This window comes from Diceros bicornis, chromosome 5 (genome assembly GCF_020826845.1).
Source record: "Diceros bicornis minor isolate mBicDic1 chromosome 5, mDicBic1.mat.cur, whole genome shotgun sequence".
NCBI lineage: Eukaryota > Metazoa > Chordata > Mammalia > Perissodactyla > Rhinocerotidae > Diceros > Diceros bicornis.
The window spans coordinates 58793903-58814076 of NC_080744.1; the positions used below are offsets into that span (position 1 = coordinate 58793903).

At 39.3% G+C, this 20174-nt stretch overlaps 1 protein-coding gene across 11 annotated transcripts in view; it reads right to left on the reverse strand.

The window, feature by feature from the left end:
- The window catches only part of CSNK1G1 (casein kinase 1 gamma 1), a 205215-nt gene extending 188289 nt beyond the window's left edge, over positions 1–16926 (reverse strand). For 7 of the 11 annotated variants that reach the window (XM_058541804.1, XM_058541807.1, XM_058541810.1 and 4 more), the window contains exon 1: positions 16752–16821. The gene's annotated coding sequence lies outside the window, so the exon portion shown is untranslated. The other 4 variants (XM_058541808.1, XM_058541801.1, XM_058541802.1 and 1 more) reach the window with 3 other exon arrangements.
- Positions 16927–20174: the final 3248 nt, after the last annotated feature.

The following is a 20174-nucleotide window of genomic DNA, read 5'->3' on the forward strand; positions in this document are numbered from 1 at the left end:
TTTTTGATTCCCCCAAAGCCCCAGTAGATAGTTGTACGTCACAGTTGCACATCCTTCTAGTTGCTGTATGTGGGACACAGCCTCAGCATGGCTGGAGAAGCGGTGCGTCGGTGCGCGCCCGGGATCTGAGCCTGGGCCGCCAGTAGCGGAGCCCGCACACTTAACCGCTAAGCCACGGGGCCGGCCCAACAATTCCATTTATAATAGCATCAAAAAGAATAATATATTTAGGAATGAATTTATCTAAAGAGGTATAAAAATTGTACACGGAAAACTAGAAAAAATTGCTGAAAGAAATGAAAGAAGATCAAAATAAATGGAAAGATATCCCACCCTCCATGGATTAGAAGACTTAACATTGTTAAAACGGCAATGCAACTCAAAGCGACATAGATGAAATGCATTACCTGTTAAAATCCCAAGGGCCTTTTTTGCATAAATGGAAAAGCCTTTCCTAAAACTCATATAGAGATTATCAGTTTCTGCTCTGACATGTAAAAACCAGGGAAGTCTGGTTCCTGTCCTCACAACATGAAAACTAAAAAACAAGAAGTCTTCTTAGATCCATCAGAGAATTGAGGTTACAAGATAAATCACTGCCCTGAAAACTGGAGAGAGAGGAGGATAGGGAGAATCAGTGCTTACCGGAAACAAAAGCCCAGGAGCATAAGCCCACTGCTGGAGATATTATTTCTTTTCACAAACCCTACAAGCAAGGAGAGAGTAGGATGAAACATTTACAGTGATGAAAGAAAAAGACCCCACCAACCTAGAATTCTGTATCCAATGAAATTATCCTTCAATAGCAAAGAGAAATAAAGACTACTCAGACAAACAAGAGGGAATCTGTCACCAGTAGACCTGCCTATCACTAAATGTCAAAAGAAGTTCTTCAGAGAGAACACAGATGATATAGGTAAAAAACTGGATCCACATAAAGAGCATTAGAGAGGGAATAAATGAAGGTAAAACGAAACCTTTTCTTTTTCTTTTTCTTAATTGACCTAACAGATAACTATTGGTTCAAAATAAGAATAGCAACAATGTCTTAGGTGATTATAGCTTATGGATAAGTGAAATGAATCACAGAAATGTTATAGGAGACAAAAGAAAGGAACTGGAAATCCTGTTATAAGGTACCTGCACAAACCACGAAGCAGTATAGTGTTATTTGGAAGTAGACTTTGATTAGTTGTAAATGTATAATGCAAACCATAGGGCAACCACTAAAAAAACTTAACAATTCACATGCAATTGCAAGGGACAAGTAGCCAAAATACAATCTTTTTTTTTTTTTATTTTTCTCCCAAAGCCCCAGTAGATAGTTGTATGTCATAGTTGCACATCCTTCTAGTTGCTGTATGTGGGACACGGCCTCAGCATGGCCAGAGAAGCGGTGCGTCGGTGCACGCCTGGGATCCGAACCTGGGCCACCAGCAGCGGAGCACGCGCACTTAACTGCTAAGCCACGGGGCCCCAAAATACAATCTTAGAAAATCTTGAAAAAACAAAATCGGAGGGCTCACACTTCCTGATCTCAAAATTGACCAAAGCTACAGTAATCTACACAGTGTGGTACTGGCATAAAGACAGACAAATAGATCAGTGGAACAGAACTGAGAGTCCAGAAATAAACCCATACATCTATGACCAACTGATTTTCAATGAAAATGCCAAGACCATTCAGCGGGGAAAGAATAGTTTCTTCAACAAGTGGTACTGGGACAATTGGATACCCACATGCAAAAGAATCAAGTTGGACCTTAACCTCACACTGTATAACTCAAAATGGATCAAAGACCTAAATATAAAAGCTAAAACTATAAAACTCTTAGAAGAAGATATACAAATGGCCAATAAGCACAGGAAAAAATGCTCAACATCACTAGAGAGTAGGAAAATGCAAATTAAAACCACAAGATACCACTTCACACCTACTTAGCATGGCATGGTTATAATCAAAAAATGGAAAATAAGTGTTGGCAAGGACGTGGAGAAACTGCAATCCTTGCGCACTACTGATGGGAATGTAAAATGATACGACAGCTATAGAAAACAGTATGGTTGATTCCTCAAAAGAGTTAAACATAGAATTACCATATGGTCCAGAAATTCCACATCTGGGTATATAAGCAAAAACAGTGAAAACAGGGACTAGAACAGATATTTGTAGATCCAAGGTCAACAGCCTTTCAGCTGGGGAAGATGAAGAAGTCTGGAGACAGTGGTGATGGTTGCACAGCAATGTGAATGTACTTAATGCCACAGAACTGTAGACTTAAAAATGGTTAAAATGAGGGGCCAGCCTGGTGGCGCAGTGGTTAAGTTCATGCACTCAGCTTCGGCGGCCCGGGGTTCGAGGGTTTGGATCCCAGGCGCAGACCTATGCATCACTTAACAAGCCATGCTGTGGCAGATGTCCCACATAAAGTAGAGGAAGATGGGCACGGATGTTAGCCCAGGGCGAATCTTCCTCAGCAAAAAGAGGATGATTGGCAACAGATGTTAGCTCAGGGTTACTCTTCCTCACCAAAAAAAAAAAAAAAAAAAAAGGTTAAAATGGTAAATTTTATGTTATGTATATTTTACCACAATCTTTTAAAAAAGTATAGGAAGAGAAGGAACCATTGTATGAATCTGTGCAGTAATCACTTGGGAAATACGGCAGCTTGAGGTGAGAGCTACATTTAATGAATATCTACTTAAGGGGCCGGCCCTGTGGCGTAGGGGTTTAGTGTGCCCGCTCCGCTGCTGGCGGCCCGGGTTTGGATCCCAGGTGCACACTGATGCACTGCTTGTCAGGCCATGCTGTCAGGCCATGCTGTGGCGGCGTTCCATATAAAGTGGAGGAAGATGGACACAGATGTTAGCCCAGGACCTGTCTTCCTCAGCAAAAAGAGGGCAATTGGCATGGATGTTAGCTCAGGGCTGATTTTCCTCACCCCCAAAAAAAAAAAAAAAAACTCGCTACTTAAAATGTGAAATCTGACCAATTCAACAAATAAAGTAAACTCTCTACAAAACAAAACAGGCAAAGGACTTGAATAGACATTTCACCAAAACTATATACAAATGTCCAATAAGCACAAGAAAAGACACTCAACATCATTAGTCATTAGGGAAATGGTAAATCAAAATCACAATGAGATACTACTTACACCCACTAGGATGGCTGTAATTAAAAAAAAAAAAAGCACAAAATAACAAATGTCAGCAAAAATGCAGAAAATTAAAAGCCTTAAACATTGCTGGTAAGAATGTAAAATGGTGCAGCCACTATGGAAAACAGGTGGTGGTTCCAAAAAAACGTAGAATTACCATATGACCCAGCTATTCCACTCCTAGGTACATACACAAAAGAACTGTTCTTCAAACAAAACTTGTATATCAACGTTCTCAGGAGCACTATTCACAATACCCAAAAGGCAGAAACAATCAAAAATGTCTATCAACTGATGAATAAACAAATGTATTATATCCAGACAATGGAATATTATACAGCCATAACAAGAAACGAAGTACTGATACATGCTACAACATGGATGGACCTAAAAAACACTTTGCTAGGTGAAAGATGCAGACACAAAAGGTCGCATGTTATATAATTCCATTTACATGAAATATCCAGAATAGGTAAATCCATAGAGATAGAAAGCAGATTAGTGTTTTCCAGTGGCTGTGGAGACGGAGAAACAAGAATAACTGCTTAATAGGTTTGGGGTTTTACTTTTTGGGATGATGAAAATGTTTTGGAACTAGATAAACGTTATAGTTGCAAAACATTGTGAATGTACCAAATGCCACCAAATTGTGCACTTTAAAAGGGTTAATTTTATGTTATGTCAATTTTACCTCAATAAATAAAATAAGAGGGTGCAAGAACAGAACTGATAACATCTTATGAAAACAATTACCCAAACATGTCAACTTATTTCACTCCTTACTGCTTCTCAACTAAAACAAAGTAACACTGAAATATTTCTTAAAAACTGTTTTAAGATTAAGACGCTCCTAACTTTTTTCTAAATCACAATATTTCTCTAGAGAGGGAAGAGTGGTATTACAGAAATCTTCTCAGGCATGATTTACTCACAGACTTAATTACTCTAAAATCTAAGACATTTTTTAAAAACTGGAAGCTTGGGCCAGCCCCATGGCTTAGCGGTTAAGTGTGTGCGCTCTGCTGCTGGCGGCCCGGGTTCGGATCCTGGGCGTGCACCGACGCACTGGTTCTCCAGCCATGCTGAGGCCGCGTCCCACATACGGCAGCTGGAAGGATGTGCAGTTGTGACATACCACTATCTACTGGGGCTTTGGGGGAAAAAACAAATAAATAAACAAATAAAAATTTAAAAAAATAATAATAAATAAAAACTGGAAGCTTGAATTTAGTCACCATGAGCAAAAAGGCCAAACAAAACCCAGAAACTCAGCTATCACAAGTAACTTTGAACTTTTTACCTAAAAAGCACACTACAAAAATTCCCACTGGCTATTTCTCACAATAACTTTTACAAAATAGTTTCACATGGGCTAAATGACTTGCCCTGTTGCCCAGTGTAAGCACTATTTCCCTTCTGACAGTGAGTTCTCCTTGCTGTCACCTAGGATTAAACATTCTGAGTCAGTCTTCTCCTTTATCTTTTGGTCTCCAGATATCATTAGCTATTTCTTCAAAAGAGGCTTTTAGAGGTAGAGATACTTGAGCTTGACATGCTATCAAGCACTGTCACCAGCAGTGTGAACTTTGGAGGTAACCTTCCTTTCCTTGCCTCATTGCCTGATTCGTAAAACGGAAATAATAGCCACACCTCAGCGGCTTGCTGTGAGAATGAGATGAGATATTGTGTGCAAAGCATTTAGCATACTGCCTACACATAAACTCAATAAATTGCCATCACTATTATTATTATTCTGTATTTTCACTAATACTTCATAGAACAGGCCCTCATTGCTGCTAGATGATGTCCACTAGATTATATCCGTATCTCCTTAACTGAGTTCCTTCATTCCTACCTTTTAGTAGTCCAAAGGATTTTGCACATCATCATCAGATTTACCTTGCTACATATAAATACATCCTGTTACTCCCCAGCTTAAAAAACCTTCAGTGGGTCCCTACTTACTAGGACATCAAATCTAACTTCCTCTGCCTGACTTTCATTATCCTCTATTAACAGCTGTTGTCAAACTTTATTGTACATCAGAATCATCTGGAGTGCTTGTTAAAACAGATCATTGGACCCCATCCCTAGAGTTTCCAATTCATTAAGTCTGGAGCAGGCCTTCAGAATTTGCATTTGTAATAAATTTCCAGGTAATGCTGATGGTGCTGGTTGAGGAACCACACTTTGAGAAGTACTGCTCTAAAATACAACACCGGGCCAGCCCCGTGGCTTAGCGGTTAAGTGCGGGCGCTCAGCTACTGGCGGCCCAGGTTCGGATGCCGGGCGCGCACCGACACATCGCTTCTCCAGCCATGCTGAGGCCACGTCCCACATACAGCAACTAGAAGGATGTGCAACTATGACATACAACTATCTACTGGGGCTTTGGGGGAAAAAAAAGGAGGAGGATTGGCAATAGATGTTAGCTCAGAGCCGGTCTTCCTCAGCAAAACAAAAAAAAGAGGAGAATTAGCATGGATGTTAGCTCAGGCCTCATCTTCCTCAAATAAATAGATAGATAAGTAAGTAAGTAAGTAAATAAATAAATAAATAAAATACAACCCCATTCTGCCTCCTTAAACTTATTTCTCCCTACTCCCTAACCAGCACATACCACTTTGATTGGATTAGTCTTTTCAAAGGCTGTGCCCAATTCTCCCTCCCTGCTTAACTTTGCTGCCCCAAAACACTTTCTTGTCTACCCAAATCATATCCATCCTTTAACCCTGTGGTTCACAACACTGCCTGCACATTACAATCACCTGGGTAAGCTTTTAAAAACTATGGATGCACCACCCCTGAGATTCTGAGTCAATTGATGCTGGGAAAAGTTTCCCCAAGTGATTCTAACGAGCAGCCAGAGTTGAGATCCACTACTTTACCTTCAATCTCCTTCCTATCAGAATTATGAACATTCACTGAATTCTTTCCCTTCTAAATTCCTATAGTGTTCCCAGATTATATCATCAAGTTTGCACTTAGTTACGTATCAGACAGTATCAGTCTTGTTTCTCCAACTGGTCAATGATCATATCTTCAATTTATATATTCCTACAGCATTAGTATGGATGAATACACAGTAGGAACTCTGTGGTTATTTCTTCATTGTGAATTCAAATTAAAATTCAGAGCTTTAAAATATTTCTAATCCGTCCAATTCAAGAAACTATACTCTTTTTCAATACAGTTCTATAACAAACTCATTTTGTTATGGTGAGTCATTTAACTCCTTCCTTCTCCAATAAATTGAAAAGGAAAATACTAACGTATCAAAATATTACAGAGAATAATAAAATGATTAATAGCATAATAAATGGCTTCACAGTTGCTTCCTTAAAGCAAATGGCCTTTTCTAAACCCATTAAAGACTGTTTCAAAACAGAGAATCAAAGCACACTTATTTAAAGATGCTGAAGCTCTGAATAGCTCTGATTTGTTTTCTCAACAGATGTGTATCCTTCAAGCCCTGAATTCACCAGATGCATATTAGATTAATCCATACTTTTAGTTTTTACATAACACTCCACGCTAGTTTTATAAATACACTACCACATAAAGCAGAATTCCACTGTTGCTTTACGACATTAAATATTAACAGATTATCTCCATTGTGCAAAAAAAAATATCAAGATTCATTTTAATGCAGCCAAATGTGTGCTTGCTAAACATAGGCTATGACATCTTCATTATTTTTGAATTAGCCAATTTCTATCTAGAATGTGAAAAATAACAAATTTTCTCTAACTTAAAGATCCAATGACACCTGGTACCTAAAGAAATACACACTAACTCACTCAACACTTCAGAAATTAACTAGGAATTCAACCAACTATTTGAATTCTAATACCGTAGTAGTTTACCAGTCCATTTAAACTTCCTGAAAAATTTACTTCTTATAAAATTATAATTTCTTCATTAACTAAAATGAATGCATTAGTGTATTATATCAGAAATAGAACTGGACTGGAAGTCAGGAGACCTAGGTTCCAGTTTGACTCATTAGCTACACAATCTTGAGCAAGTCACTTAGCCTCTCTGCACTTAAGTAGTCTCAGCTGTAAAATGAAAGAGTCTAGACCATCTCCATGTTTTTCTAGCTTTATGATTCCATAATCTATGAAACTCAAGAAACACAAGCACTAACCTGATGGATCCCATTAAAGATAAAGTGAGCTTACTTATTGATTGATTTGGAGAGCATCTATCTCTGGAAAAACCTAAGTGCTTTCACACAAACAGATCGTTCCTTGTGTCTGCTGTTATTTAATTAGGTGAAAAAGCAAACAAAATCCAAACATGGAATTATTAAACAATTTTTGCATCATACATTAGATGACCAAAATATCTGGATGTCACAATACTAATTAAGAAAATAATTTTGGAAAACAGAAGGTGTCCCAGAAGTCCAAGACAGGACAGTTATAAAGGCAAATGAAAGAGGATTCTAGCTAACAATTACTACTTAGGCTATGTGAGAAATAGTGTCTCAGGACAGCATTTTATTACTTTTAGAATAGATAGACCAACTCTGAGTAGCAATTGGAAATAATCAGGCAACTACAGCAGTACTCATGACATCTCTTCCTACTCAATCTTTGCCAGCTCAAGCTTCTGGATAGTCTTCAACAAATGTAATAGGAAGAAGCAAACACTGGAGAGAGCAGCCAAGAAACGTGTATAGCTGAAACCCTGTGCAACAATAAAATGCAAGTGGCAAAGGACCTTAACTTCATGATAGTTCAAAAATTCTGAATTCAGGGGGCTGGCCCCGTGGCGTAGCAGGTAAGTGTGTGTGCTCCGCTGCTGGCGGCCCGGGTTCAGATGCCGGGTGCGCACCGATGCACCGCTTGTCGGGCCATGCTGTGGTGGCATCCCACATAAAGTGGAGGAAGATAGGCACAGATGTTAGCCCAGGGCCAGTCTTCCTCAGCAAAAAGGGGAGGATTGGCATGGATGTTAGCTCAAGGCTGATCTTCCTCACAAAAAACAAAAAAAAAAACCCATACAAAAAAATTCTGAATTTAGATCTCCTTTCAAGCCCCTTTACTACCTGCAACTGTCATATAGCCAGTACCACATTGAGCTCACGCTTCCTAATGCCCAATTACATATCTCAAATGAAGAATTAAGCACCTGTCAATAAACACCTAATAACCTATATCAATCTTTTTGAAAGGGAAACTCAGACTCTGAACAATGCTTCTAATTACATCTGAGAATGTAGGGAAAATCTCTTTTCAAAACCACCCCCATAAATTATTTTATTCATTTTAGTTTCTAAAAAAAAATGCCCCACGGTTGGGGTAGGAGAGAGGGATGAACTGGCAGAGCACAGAGGATTTGAGGGCAGTGAAAATACTCTGTATGATATTATAATGATGGATAAATGTTACTACACATTTTTCCAAACCCACGGGATATACAAAACAAAGAGTGAACCCTAAGTTAAACTATGGACTTTGGTGATTATGATGTGTCAATGTAGGTTCGTGAATTGTAATATATGTGCCACTCTGGTTGGGGATGTTGATAGTGGGGAAGGCTATGCATGTGTAGGGGCAGAAGGTATATGGGAAATCTCTGTACCTTCCTCTTAATTTTGCTGTGAACCTAAAACTGCTCTAAAACAATAGTCTTTTAAAAAAATATATTAACATTTTTAGAATAGGAAATATTCTTCAAAACAATTATACATCCTCATGCAAAAATATAGGGGCTGGCCTGGTGGCACAGCAGTTAAGTTCACACACTCCACTTCGGCGGCCTGGGGTTTGCGGGTTCAGACTGACACACCACTTGTCAAGCCATGCTGTGGCGGCATCCCATATAAAGTAGATGAAGGTGAGCACAGATGTTAGCCCAGGGCTAATCTTCCTCAGCAAAAAGAGGAGGATTGGCATTGGATGTTAGCTCAGGGCTAATCTTCCTTGCAAAAAAATATATATATATATGAATACAGACACAGTCCTTAAATCTTACACAAAAATTAACTCAAAATGGATCTCAGGACTCATGTAAATGTAATTTAAATGTAAATTACAAAACAGTAAAATGCAAAACTATAAAAATTCTTGACGATAACATAGGAGAAAATCTATGTGGCCTTGGGTTTGACAATGAGGTTTTAGATAAAACACCAAAAGTATGGGTGATGAAAGAAAAACTTGATAAGTTGGACCTTATTACAACTAAAAACTTTTGTTCTATGAAAGACACTGTTAAGAGAATAAAGAGAAAAGCCACAGATTGGAGGAAAATATTTGCAAAAAACATATCTGATAAAAGATTTGTATTCAAAATATACAAAGAACACTTAAAACTCCACAATAAGAAAACAAACAACCCAATTTAACAATGGGTAAACGATCTAAATAGACACTTCACCAAAGAAGATACAGACATGCGCTGCATAACAACGTTTCAGTCGATGACAGACCACATATACGATGGCAGTCCCATAAGATTAGTACCATATAGCCTAGGTGTGGAGTAAGCCATACCATCTAAGTTTGTGTAAGTACTGTAGGGGAGAAGAAATTTTCTTCTACCCTTCTAGGTTTTTCTGGATGGTCTAAGAATTAACTTGACATGAGACAGATTAACAGGAGAAAAACAAAAGTTTAATAACATGTACACATGGAAGAAACCCAGGAAAACCAAGTAACTAGCCAAAATGGCTAAAACCCTCACCTTAAATACCATCCTCAGCTAAAGACAAAAGAAGATATTGGGGGTGGGGAGAGTCAGGGACTTCAAAGGGAAGGAAGGCAATTCACAGGTAGGTGAAAAGGAACAAACATCTGGAAAACAAGTGTTTGGCCACACAGAAACAGAACACAGACGGGAGCCCAACAAATAGGCTTTTCTAGGTTCCTCCCTGTCTACCACCTAGTTCATGTTATGCTAAGGTGATAGCTCGCTTTCTGAGACAGATTTTTTTATCTGAATTCTTTTAGGCAGTTAAAGAGGAGGTAACAAGAAAAATGCTCTGAGTCTTTTGTTTCTTAAAAATAATCAGCCTAAAATAATCCTCACGTTACAGAGACACATTTCAGGGTAGTAAATTTTACTCCCCTTCAGTACACTCTACAGAGTTCCCACAATGACAAAATTGCCTAATGACACATTTCTCAGAGTGAATCCCTGCTGTTAAGTGACCCATGACTATAGATGGCAAATAAACACATAAAAAGGTGCTCAGCATTGTATGTCATTAGTGTATTGCAAATTAAAACAGCTATTACAATGGCTATGGTACAAAAAACTGACAATATCAAATTCTGGCAAGGATGTGGAACAACAGGAACATTCATTCATTGCTGATGGGAATGCAAAATGGTATAACTACTTTGGAAGACAGTTTGGCCGTTTCTTACAAAATTAAACATAGTCTTACCATAGGATCCAGCAATCACACTCCTAAGCATTTACCCGAAGGAGGTGAAAGCTTACGTCCACACAAAACCCTGCACGTGCATGTCTACAGCAGCTTTATTCATAATTGCCAAAAAAATGGAAGCAACCAAGACGCCCTCCAATAGGTGAAGGGATAAACAAACTGTGGTATATCCATATACGAAAAATTATTCAGCAATAAAAAGAAATGAGTTATCAAGCCACAAAAAGACATGCAGGAAACTTAAATGCATATTGCTCAGTGCAAGAAACCAATCTAAAAAGACTACATACTATATAATTCCAATATAAAGTTTTGGAAAATGCAACTATAGAAACAGTAAAAAGGTCAGTGGTTGCCAGGGATTCTAGGGGAAGGAGTGGAGGGATGAATAGGTAAACCACGGCATTTTTAGGGTGGTAAAACTATTCTGTATGAAACTATAATGGTAGATACACGTTATTATGCATTTGTTAAAACCCACAGAACTGAACCACACAAAGAGTGAACCTTAATGAAAACTATAGACTATAGTTAAAAATGAATCTGGGCCGGCCCCGTGGCTTAGTGGTTAAGTGCGTGCGCTCCGCTGCTGGCAGCCCGGGTTCGGATCCCGGGCGTGCACCGACGCACCGCTTCTCCGGCCATGCTGAGGCCGCGTCCCACATACAGCAACTAGAAGGATGTGCAGCTATGACATACAACTATCTACCGGAGCTTTGGGGGAAAAAAAAGGAGGAGGATTGGCAATAGATGTTAGCTCAGAGCCGGTCTTCCTCAGCACAAAGAGGAGGATTAGCATGGATATTAGCTCAGGGCTGATCTTCCTCACACACACACACAAAAAAGTATCAATATTGGTTCATTAATTGCAACTAATGTACTACACTAATTTAACATGTTAATAATAGGGGAAACGGGGGAAAAGGAGTTATGTGGTAATGAAGAGATATGGAACTCCATCTGCTCAATTATTCTGTAAATCTAAACCTGTTAAAAAAAATAATAAAGTCTTAATTTTAAAAAAACTATACCCACAATCTCAAAGAATAGATATTGGTACTTGAGACTACAGAAATTCTAGTAAAGTGAAAAAAAATTAACTTTAAATAAAATCAAATTTAAATAAATTTAAATAAAAATTGATTAACTTTAATCCTCTTGCCTTTTTCCCGGCATTGGTCATATCCCTGCTCACTAACACCTACATCAGAGAGGGACTCCTAGGAAATGTAGAAGAAATTGAGCTGGGAAGCTGCTTGACCTCAGCTATGATTAGCAATTTAGCCTGAAAAACTAAAATGAGATCCAGTGATTACCATGGACAGTCAAGCACAAGAAAAAAAAAAAAAAACTTAGTACTTTTTCACATCATTCATTAATGCCAACAGACAAATTAAAGTGTATTTATAAAGAGGGACATAAATGTACGGTAATGTACGGTACTTTCATTCAGAGGCCCAGAAGTCCTCAACACCCCGTTTTCTAGGTTAAAGAGTTAGAATGTGTAAACTACAGAAATCAATGTGGGTCCAATGTTATTGTTCTTTGGAAAATTTCTGCAGCATTTTGATGGAGACATCAAACAAGAGCATTTTGACAGGCTTACCCAGCACCCAGAGGTGTTGTACCAAGTCCTCTTTGATGGCAAGGGCAACAGCTACCTGTTCACTCAGCTTCTCTGGCCCAGGCAGAATCCAAGAAAATATCCCCTTCCCCAGTATGTCTATGCCTCCATTGTGATGGGTGAGCGATTATTGCAGAACAATTCCATGACATCCCAGTCCCTGACATAGCCCAACTGGAACTTCTGGGTAAGGAAGAGACTACAGCAGTATAGGGGTAGTCCATCTGGCTTCTTACATCACCAGAACATTCCTGCTGCAGACAAAGCATGGCTCTCTTCTATCCAGATGGCTCTCTCTTCAGGCCATTCCTGGGATACCACACTAGTTCTACTTTACAGTTTCTCAAAGATGCCTGGATCTTCCTCATCCATACTAGGTGCCAACTACTGTAACCTGAACAAGTTACAGTCTTTTCCAGCTCAGTAAACCCAAAAGCCTGTTCTCAGGATTTATTAAGATCCAAACTGAAAAGGGACAAGTATGTGCCCCAGGAACTGTATAGTACCATTTAGACGAACACTGTAGCAACTGGCACAAGGTAAGACAAAACTCACTACTGAAAGAGTAAGTCTAAGTGGACTTACTACTAAATTAAAAATCCTCAGCAGAAGTTTCTCTTCTGGTTGTGACATCAAAGGAAAAAAAGATTTATTCTCTATCTCCATAATCCTTGTTTTTAGCAACTTCCACCAACAGACAGACTATGGTAAGCACTACTCACAAGAACGGCTTATTAAGTGAATGATGACAAAGATTCATGAAGCTACCTAATGCTCAGATGGTTTGAGAAAACAATCACTTTTTGGGGGGTGGCGAGGGAGGGTGAAGAAGGTTGGCCCTGAGCTAACAGCTGTTGCCAACCTTCCTCTATTTTTTCTATGTGGGATGCCACCACAGCATGGCTTGATTAGTGGTTTATAGGTCTGCGCCCGGGATCCAAACCCACGAACCCCAGGCTGCCAAAGCAGAGTGTGCAAACTTAACCACTACACCACTGGGTTGGCCCCAACGATCACTTTTGACCAATGTCTGTGATCTTTCTGTGTAACTCAATATAAAAATGCAAGTTCTTTTAGTTACATATTCACTGATATAGCTGAAATTAAATAACCTAAATCTACTGAGGATTTTTTTTTTGAAAAATAATCTGATGAATTCAAAGCCACAAAACATGAAGGGGTGAGGGAATCAGGAATCTGAAACAGATGGCGTCTCTCTAATTTTTTTTTCCTGAGTCCATCTTGAACACAATCCCAATAATGTCAAAATCCAATTTAGCTCTCCGAATAAGTAATCTACAAAACTTAAAATGGTAGTTCTAAAGTAAATTCATCCTTTTTTTTCCCTCTCAGATTCTCCAAGTTCCTATATTAGGCAGAAATGAGTAGAGACAAGTTAGATGTTAAAAGAGAAAAACTATCCTTCCACAAATTCTAAAGTTCTTTCATGAAAATCTACTTCCACTTACCTGAAGCCATTGAAGCAGTTTCAATCAAGACTGCTGATATTAAAATCTGTCTGTGCTATCAGCCTTTTTTTCTGGATTCAGTGATTATTTATCCTTATTAGAGACCAAATCATATCTCCAAAAAGAAATATGCTTTAAAATAGAAACAAACTCTGGAAGAATACTCATTTGGTTTGAGTCAGTCTAGCATTTTCTAAACATTTCCACAGTAACTCTTTCACTCCTGATTTGGCAGCACCAATAAAATTAACTGTGCTTTGTTCATTATATGATTCTAAAACTTTTCCTAAAACTTTCTGAGATCATCGAAGAGATGGATATTAAAGGAAGGTTTAGTCATTTTTAGATTTCCTGACAAGCAAATTCCATAACCGACAACTGCAAAGATCCTTGGAATGGCCACATACTTTGCTTGAGTGGAAAAGGTCATTAAGAAAAGTATCATCTCTAACAGTCTCCAATTTAGATAGATCTTTTTACTCTAACAGCTAGTAGCCTATCTCTTTTACCAAAATAAAGGTTTATTAAACTTTTATGAGAAGATAGAGAAAAAAAATGGGAGCTTCTGATGGGTTTACCAAAGCAAGATAATATGGCCTCAACTTTAAGATTCGAAAGATGATGAAAAATAATGATCCAGGAAAGGATAGGAAAAGCTAATATATATATATACTAAACACTGTGCACTCTCATAAAAGCCATTTAGAAAGTTGAATAACCTTACAAAAAATCTACAAATGTAGCAAAAACATAATTTCAACTCTTTGTAAAAAAACAGTATAGAGACTTTTTAAATAATTCTAAACATATCCATCCATTTATCAATTTGACCAATATTTATTTGGTGACTATTATGTAGCTGCAGTGGCAGATAAAATTTAAAATAGTATTTCTAGCTCAAGAAGCATGCGATACACTTGAGTTTTATCAAAAAAAATTTCAACTCTTTAAAAGATAGAGATATGGGGAAGAAATATATTTGAAAATTCCTCTCAAAAGCATGCAAAATCTATAAACCTCTCTAAAAAGTGCTACTGAATTGCAAACTTTGTACCCACTTTTCACATAAAAAAACTATCATAAGAGCAAGTTATTTGATTTTTATACTTTGAGTATAAAGTACATTTAAAAATTAAAAATTACTAACTACAAGTTACATCAAAAAGCAAACTATATTAGCTGAAAATCTGACATATAATAGGCTAATATAACTATCATTTTAAATCTACAAAATGAATATTAAAAACTTCGTGTTTCTGAGATTTATTTCTATATTCTCATCATAAATGATTTAAAGGCAGAAAACCATTCCGTTTTCATTTTATCTGTAAGTTTTGCTATAGTGGAACGATATTTAAGATGACTCACAATACTGACGTTGATTTTAATCTTAAAACTACAATTACTTTCTATTTAATGCCCAAATTTTACTTCTCTTCAAAGACATGTGATGTTACTTAAGACTAACATACGTTACTTTTTAAATGTTTTTCTTAAAGACTAACATACGTTACTTTTTAAATGTTTTTCTTATCAATCCATACTACACACACCACAAATCTGAGAAAAACCTTTGAAACACTATTGCTTATTTCGATAAATGCATGTATTCTGCTTTATTTTTAAAAGTTTAAAGAAACCACTGATGACTGAATTTCATGCTACTTATGATCAATTTCTAGAAGCCACTGAAAGTCCTGTTGTACACATATGTTTTGGAATATTATGATCCAGTTCCCTTATCTCATACCTCATTCCACAAAACTGGGCTACCCTGACTGTGTAAGATTAATGATAATAATTCATCTTTCAATAAGAAAGTGCTTCCATTAAAAGTGGGCTGTTATTTAAATACACTACCCCCCTTAGAACACTAGTAAGAATTTTAACTCATTTTACTTATGAAGAAACTGAATCTCTGGTAGGTTCCACGACTTGCCCAAGGTCAACAACTAGCCAGTAGCAGTCTGGGTTCAATCCCAGATTTACCTACCTCAAAGCCAATACTTCCAGTTGACCACAATTATCTCCTTAAAGGATTAAGAGACAGGCTCAAAAGAAGAGAATCTTGTCTCTCTGAACACTCACATATCTATTCTGAGACATCTATCACCACACAGTACCTATAATTCAGTCACTGATTGAAATATAAAGGAAGAGGATCCTTCTGCTTCATTTAAACTAGGGCAAACTTACTGGCAGGTAAGAAAGAGGCTGGAAAAGACTTGCCTCAACATGTCTCACCTAGACCTCTATACCTACCTATACGGTTCCCTCAGTCTATTTTTTATAAACACGCATATCTACCAAACAAGGCTATGCCGGACTAGCCTACAGTTTGGTGCTTTTCAGAATTGCACTTTTCTAAGATAATTTATACCAGATTTAATATCGAGCTGGGAAACTTGGTTGAATATGCCATTCTGGCACTTTCCAAACATCTGAAGTATCATTTAGGGGCAACAAACCCAGTTCCATCCTCTTTCTTTTACGCTGTGATGCCTGCCCACTTAGGGGGTACCGCTCTTGTACGACGCTGGGGCAAGAGAGCAATAAAGGAAGAAGTAGGGGAAGCGCACGGAAGTTGGGTGGAGGGAGGTCGCCTTACCCACTCTTCTGCCCTAGCTCTGCCAAGGGCGGCTCCCCGCGGTGCCCAACCTACTCACAACCCCCACAATCCTCGAAGCCCAGCTCTGTCCCAGCGGGGTGGTCAGGGGAAGCAGGCAACAGAAGCATGGGATTCCCCAGCCACCCCATGCTCTCCTTGTGGCCCCGGAGGATGCTCCCCCTTTCAGAGGGAGCCCTCCAGGTGGCAAACTCTCCGTCCACACCGGCTGAAATCTTCTGCATCGGAAAGGACGCCTCCTCCGCAACCTCAACCCGGCCACCCGAAACTCTCCGCCAGCGGTGTCCCCCAGCCCCTCCATTCCACCCCCGCAACCCTCCACAGACACACACGCCGGCCTGCGCCCCACCCAGATTCTCGGCGTCCCCCTCCCAGACCGGGAGAAGGGCCACCCACCTGCCCCCACAAACACACACACACCCTCAAGCTCCAGCCTCTCGGACCCCGTCGAAGCCGGAGCGAGTACCTCGTCCGGCCGTACTGCGGGGCTCAAATGGGGCGGGCGCAGTATCCTCCCGGAGACTCCAAGTACTTCTCTACCCACCCGCAGTGGCGGCTTCTCTCTTTCTCAGGAATGGGAGGCAGGAGAGGTGCAGGAGGGGAGGGGGGAAGGCGAGGAGCCCAGGGGCGGCAGGAGCCGAACCGGAACCACTACCCCCGGCCCCACCCTCGTCCCGGCGCACAGCACTCTGGCGCTCCGGATAGGACAAACTTAAATAAGCAGAGAGCGAGAGATGGACACCACCACTTCCGGGTCATCCCCACTACTGCCCCTCCTTAGCAACCGCGTGGAGTTGCTAAGCGGAAGTGCCTTCAAAGACAACCACCCTCGTTTCTTCCGGGACTATCGGGAGGTAGCTGGGAGCGTGTTCTCCTCTTTGGTGACACTCTCTTACCTTCTACTTCTGGTCTCAGACAGAGCACACGCTTTGCTGCCAGAGTCACGACGCCCATCCTGCTTTTCCCTTCAGCTATACTTGCCCCAACAGCCCCCAGCCCCCAGCCACTCTATACACCTGCTCCCTCCCGCCCTGAGTCCCTGGCCGACCCATTGGCTCCTCCTAGGCTCTCTCTGGACTCTCGTGCGAGTTATTTTCTGGCGGTTTAGCAAGCATCTCCCTCTTGTGGATTTTCAGTTGTGTTTCAACTGGGTTTTAAAAGTCTCCTTCAATGTTATGAAAGCTTTTACATGCACTCCGTTCTCCTGTGACAGCCCCTGAAACCGAACGGTGAGAAAAGTTTTGTCTTCACCCATCTTCTCTTTTGTAAGGATCGCACATGTTTGTGTATGATCTGGAAATAACCTAGCTAAATGGAAGGGCAAAACAAAGATTCGCTGTAAACCAAGTGGAGTGATTTTAATCTTTAAAAGAAAAGGCAATGAGAAAAGGCCAAAGGAAGCCGGTAATCAAGCTTGAGAAGGAGGAGGACATTTAATCCTCCACTCAGGATAAACTTTCATACCTACACCGTGGACAACAAAACTATTGAGAGACTTAATTTATTCTTATGGCGGGTGATCTGGGCTTTGAAAATATTGGGAAAACTACTTGTTAGAGTAAAAACCAGCAATATAATTAATCTTCTCTAGAAAAATGACCCGTATTATGATGGCAGTTAAATATTCAGAGAAATGTAGTTGGGCATTCAGAAAACAATGAATAAAAATCTTGGTTTGACTGTCCTATCTTGCATAGGTCTGCTTAAAAGCAGTAAAGCTTAAGAGTACCTCCTGAATTTGTTGTCTATTCCATAGCAGCCAATGTACTTGCCACTGCTGGCTCCAGTTTTATTGGTCATGATAACCTCTTAGTCACCAATATTGGACTGCTGGGGCAGAGGAGATGAGCTTTGGTAAATTAAAAGAAACAGCAGGTCTGTTGGTTTCCTGTACACATGAGACAGCATTAAATTGATTCACCCTGGACAGTAAGTTCAGCAAAACCTTTAGGAAATCACTTCAGATTCAAATGTCAGTAGTAGGTTTACTAAGTCTAAAACATCTGACCCTTGCCATCGACATGCACACATGTGGGAGTATATACATGCCTACAATTCAAATGGAACCTGCACACACCCAGTAATTGTTCTTTAAAAAACCTGGCTGAGGCTGGCCCAGTGGCGTAGTGGTTAAGTTCCCATGCTCCGCTTTAGTGGCCCCGAGTTTGCAGGTTCGGACCCCGGGGGCAGACGTACACACCACTTGTCAAGCCATACTGTGGTGGTGTCCCGTATACAAGATAGAGGAAGACTGGCACAAATCTTAGCTCAGGGCCAATCTTCCTCAAGCAAAAAGAGGAAGATTGGCAACAGACGTTAGCTCAGGGCCAATCTTCCTCACCAACACAGACACACACACAAAAAAACTGGCTGTAAGTGACTAGTGATAAACCTGTTACTATGACAAAATTTAGCTTGGTATTTCAATTGCTAACAGGTTTGAATATCAAAAAGTTTTAAATTAGAGAAATAGAACTGAGCCCAATTAGCAATGACTTATCTAAAACTATGGTGGACTTAGATGTCTCTAAAAAATTTCAAACATGATTATGGTAAATGTATTTTATAGAAAGAAACGTTTGTTGGGTAAAATTAATAGTTAAGATTAAATGTGATAGTTTAATCCAACATAGAAATGCCAAGTCCTATGCATCATTTATTTTTCCCATCGCCTAAAGAAATATGACTTAAAACAGCATTCATTTAGATCCTCTTCCTACAGTTTTTAAAAAATTATTCTTCAGTCACTTTTGTATAGGTGTATGAATAACTGTCTTGACTCTTAAATGGTCACATGACCTCTATAATTCATTTTCAACATATTTATTGCTTGGAGACCTCTAAAGATGTATAGCACAATCCACAACTAAAACTAGCTATGCAGGTTTAACTACACTTTTAGGATTTTGTGAGCGATACTATAGGAATCCATATTCCTAATATGAACTGTAACTAGAACAATACTCTCAGATCTAGGCTAGATCTCAAATAGCCTACAAAGTCAGTACAGTACCTTCATTCTGTAGATCAATATAGGACCTCCAGCCTTTTTTCCCAGTCTGTTGAAAGCTTTTTTCAATTTTTTATTGTCCCTTGTAATTAGTTAAGAAAGAATGGTATCTAATGTTTCTAGGGTATCTAATGTTTACTTTTGGAAAACCTAACACTCTGTAACCCAATAATTAATATTCAGATATTCCTGAGTAACTAATATTCAAATAATCTTAGAGTTCCATTGGCATCTTCAAATATAAAAGATAACAAAACTAGAGCCTAACAATTAGTGAATACTTGAGATCAGTTAGAAGAAATGTAGCCACATTTACCATTTATGTGCCTAAGCAATATACAACACAAAAGACAACCCCTTACAAAAGCGGCTTAGAGAAACTCACTTAGGACACATGTGACACAAACAATGGAATGTTTAGTCTTAGGAAGAGAAGGCGAAAAATGTAACAGGTACCTTTAAATACTTGAAGGTCGTCATGTGGAAGGAATACTTTGTTCTGTGTTATTTCAAGGACATAACCAAGAATAGGAGGAGAGGAGTTAGAAAAATTCAAATTTTTAACTCATAACATTTTTCACAATTAGAGTAGCTAACTAATAAAACAGTCTGCCTAATCAACAGCTGTAACTGGCTTGGGTTGAACAAGATGACTTCTAACATTCCTCCTAATTTTGATTCAGTGAGGATCTCTCTTACCTCCATATGCTATCCTCAAAGGATTCTATCCTCAACCATTGTAACAATGTTAATTGGACCAAGGCCCAACTGAACCTTCAATTTTTCCAAAAGTGAGTTAGCCTGGAAGAGTCTAAGTACAGTTAGATTTGTAAGCGGTGTCTATACATATATGGGAAAGGTGCAGAAAAGCAGTTTCTG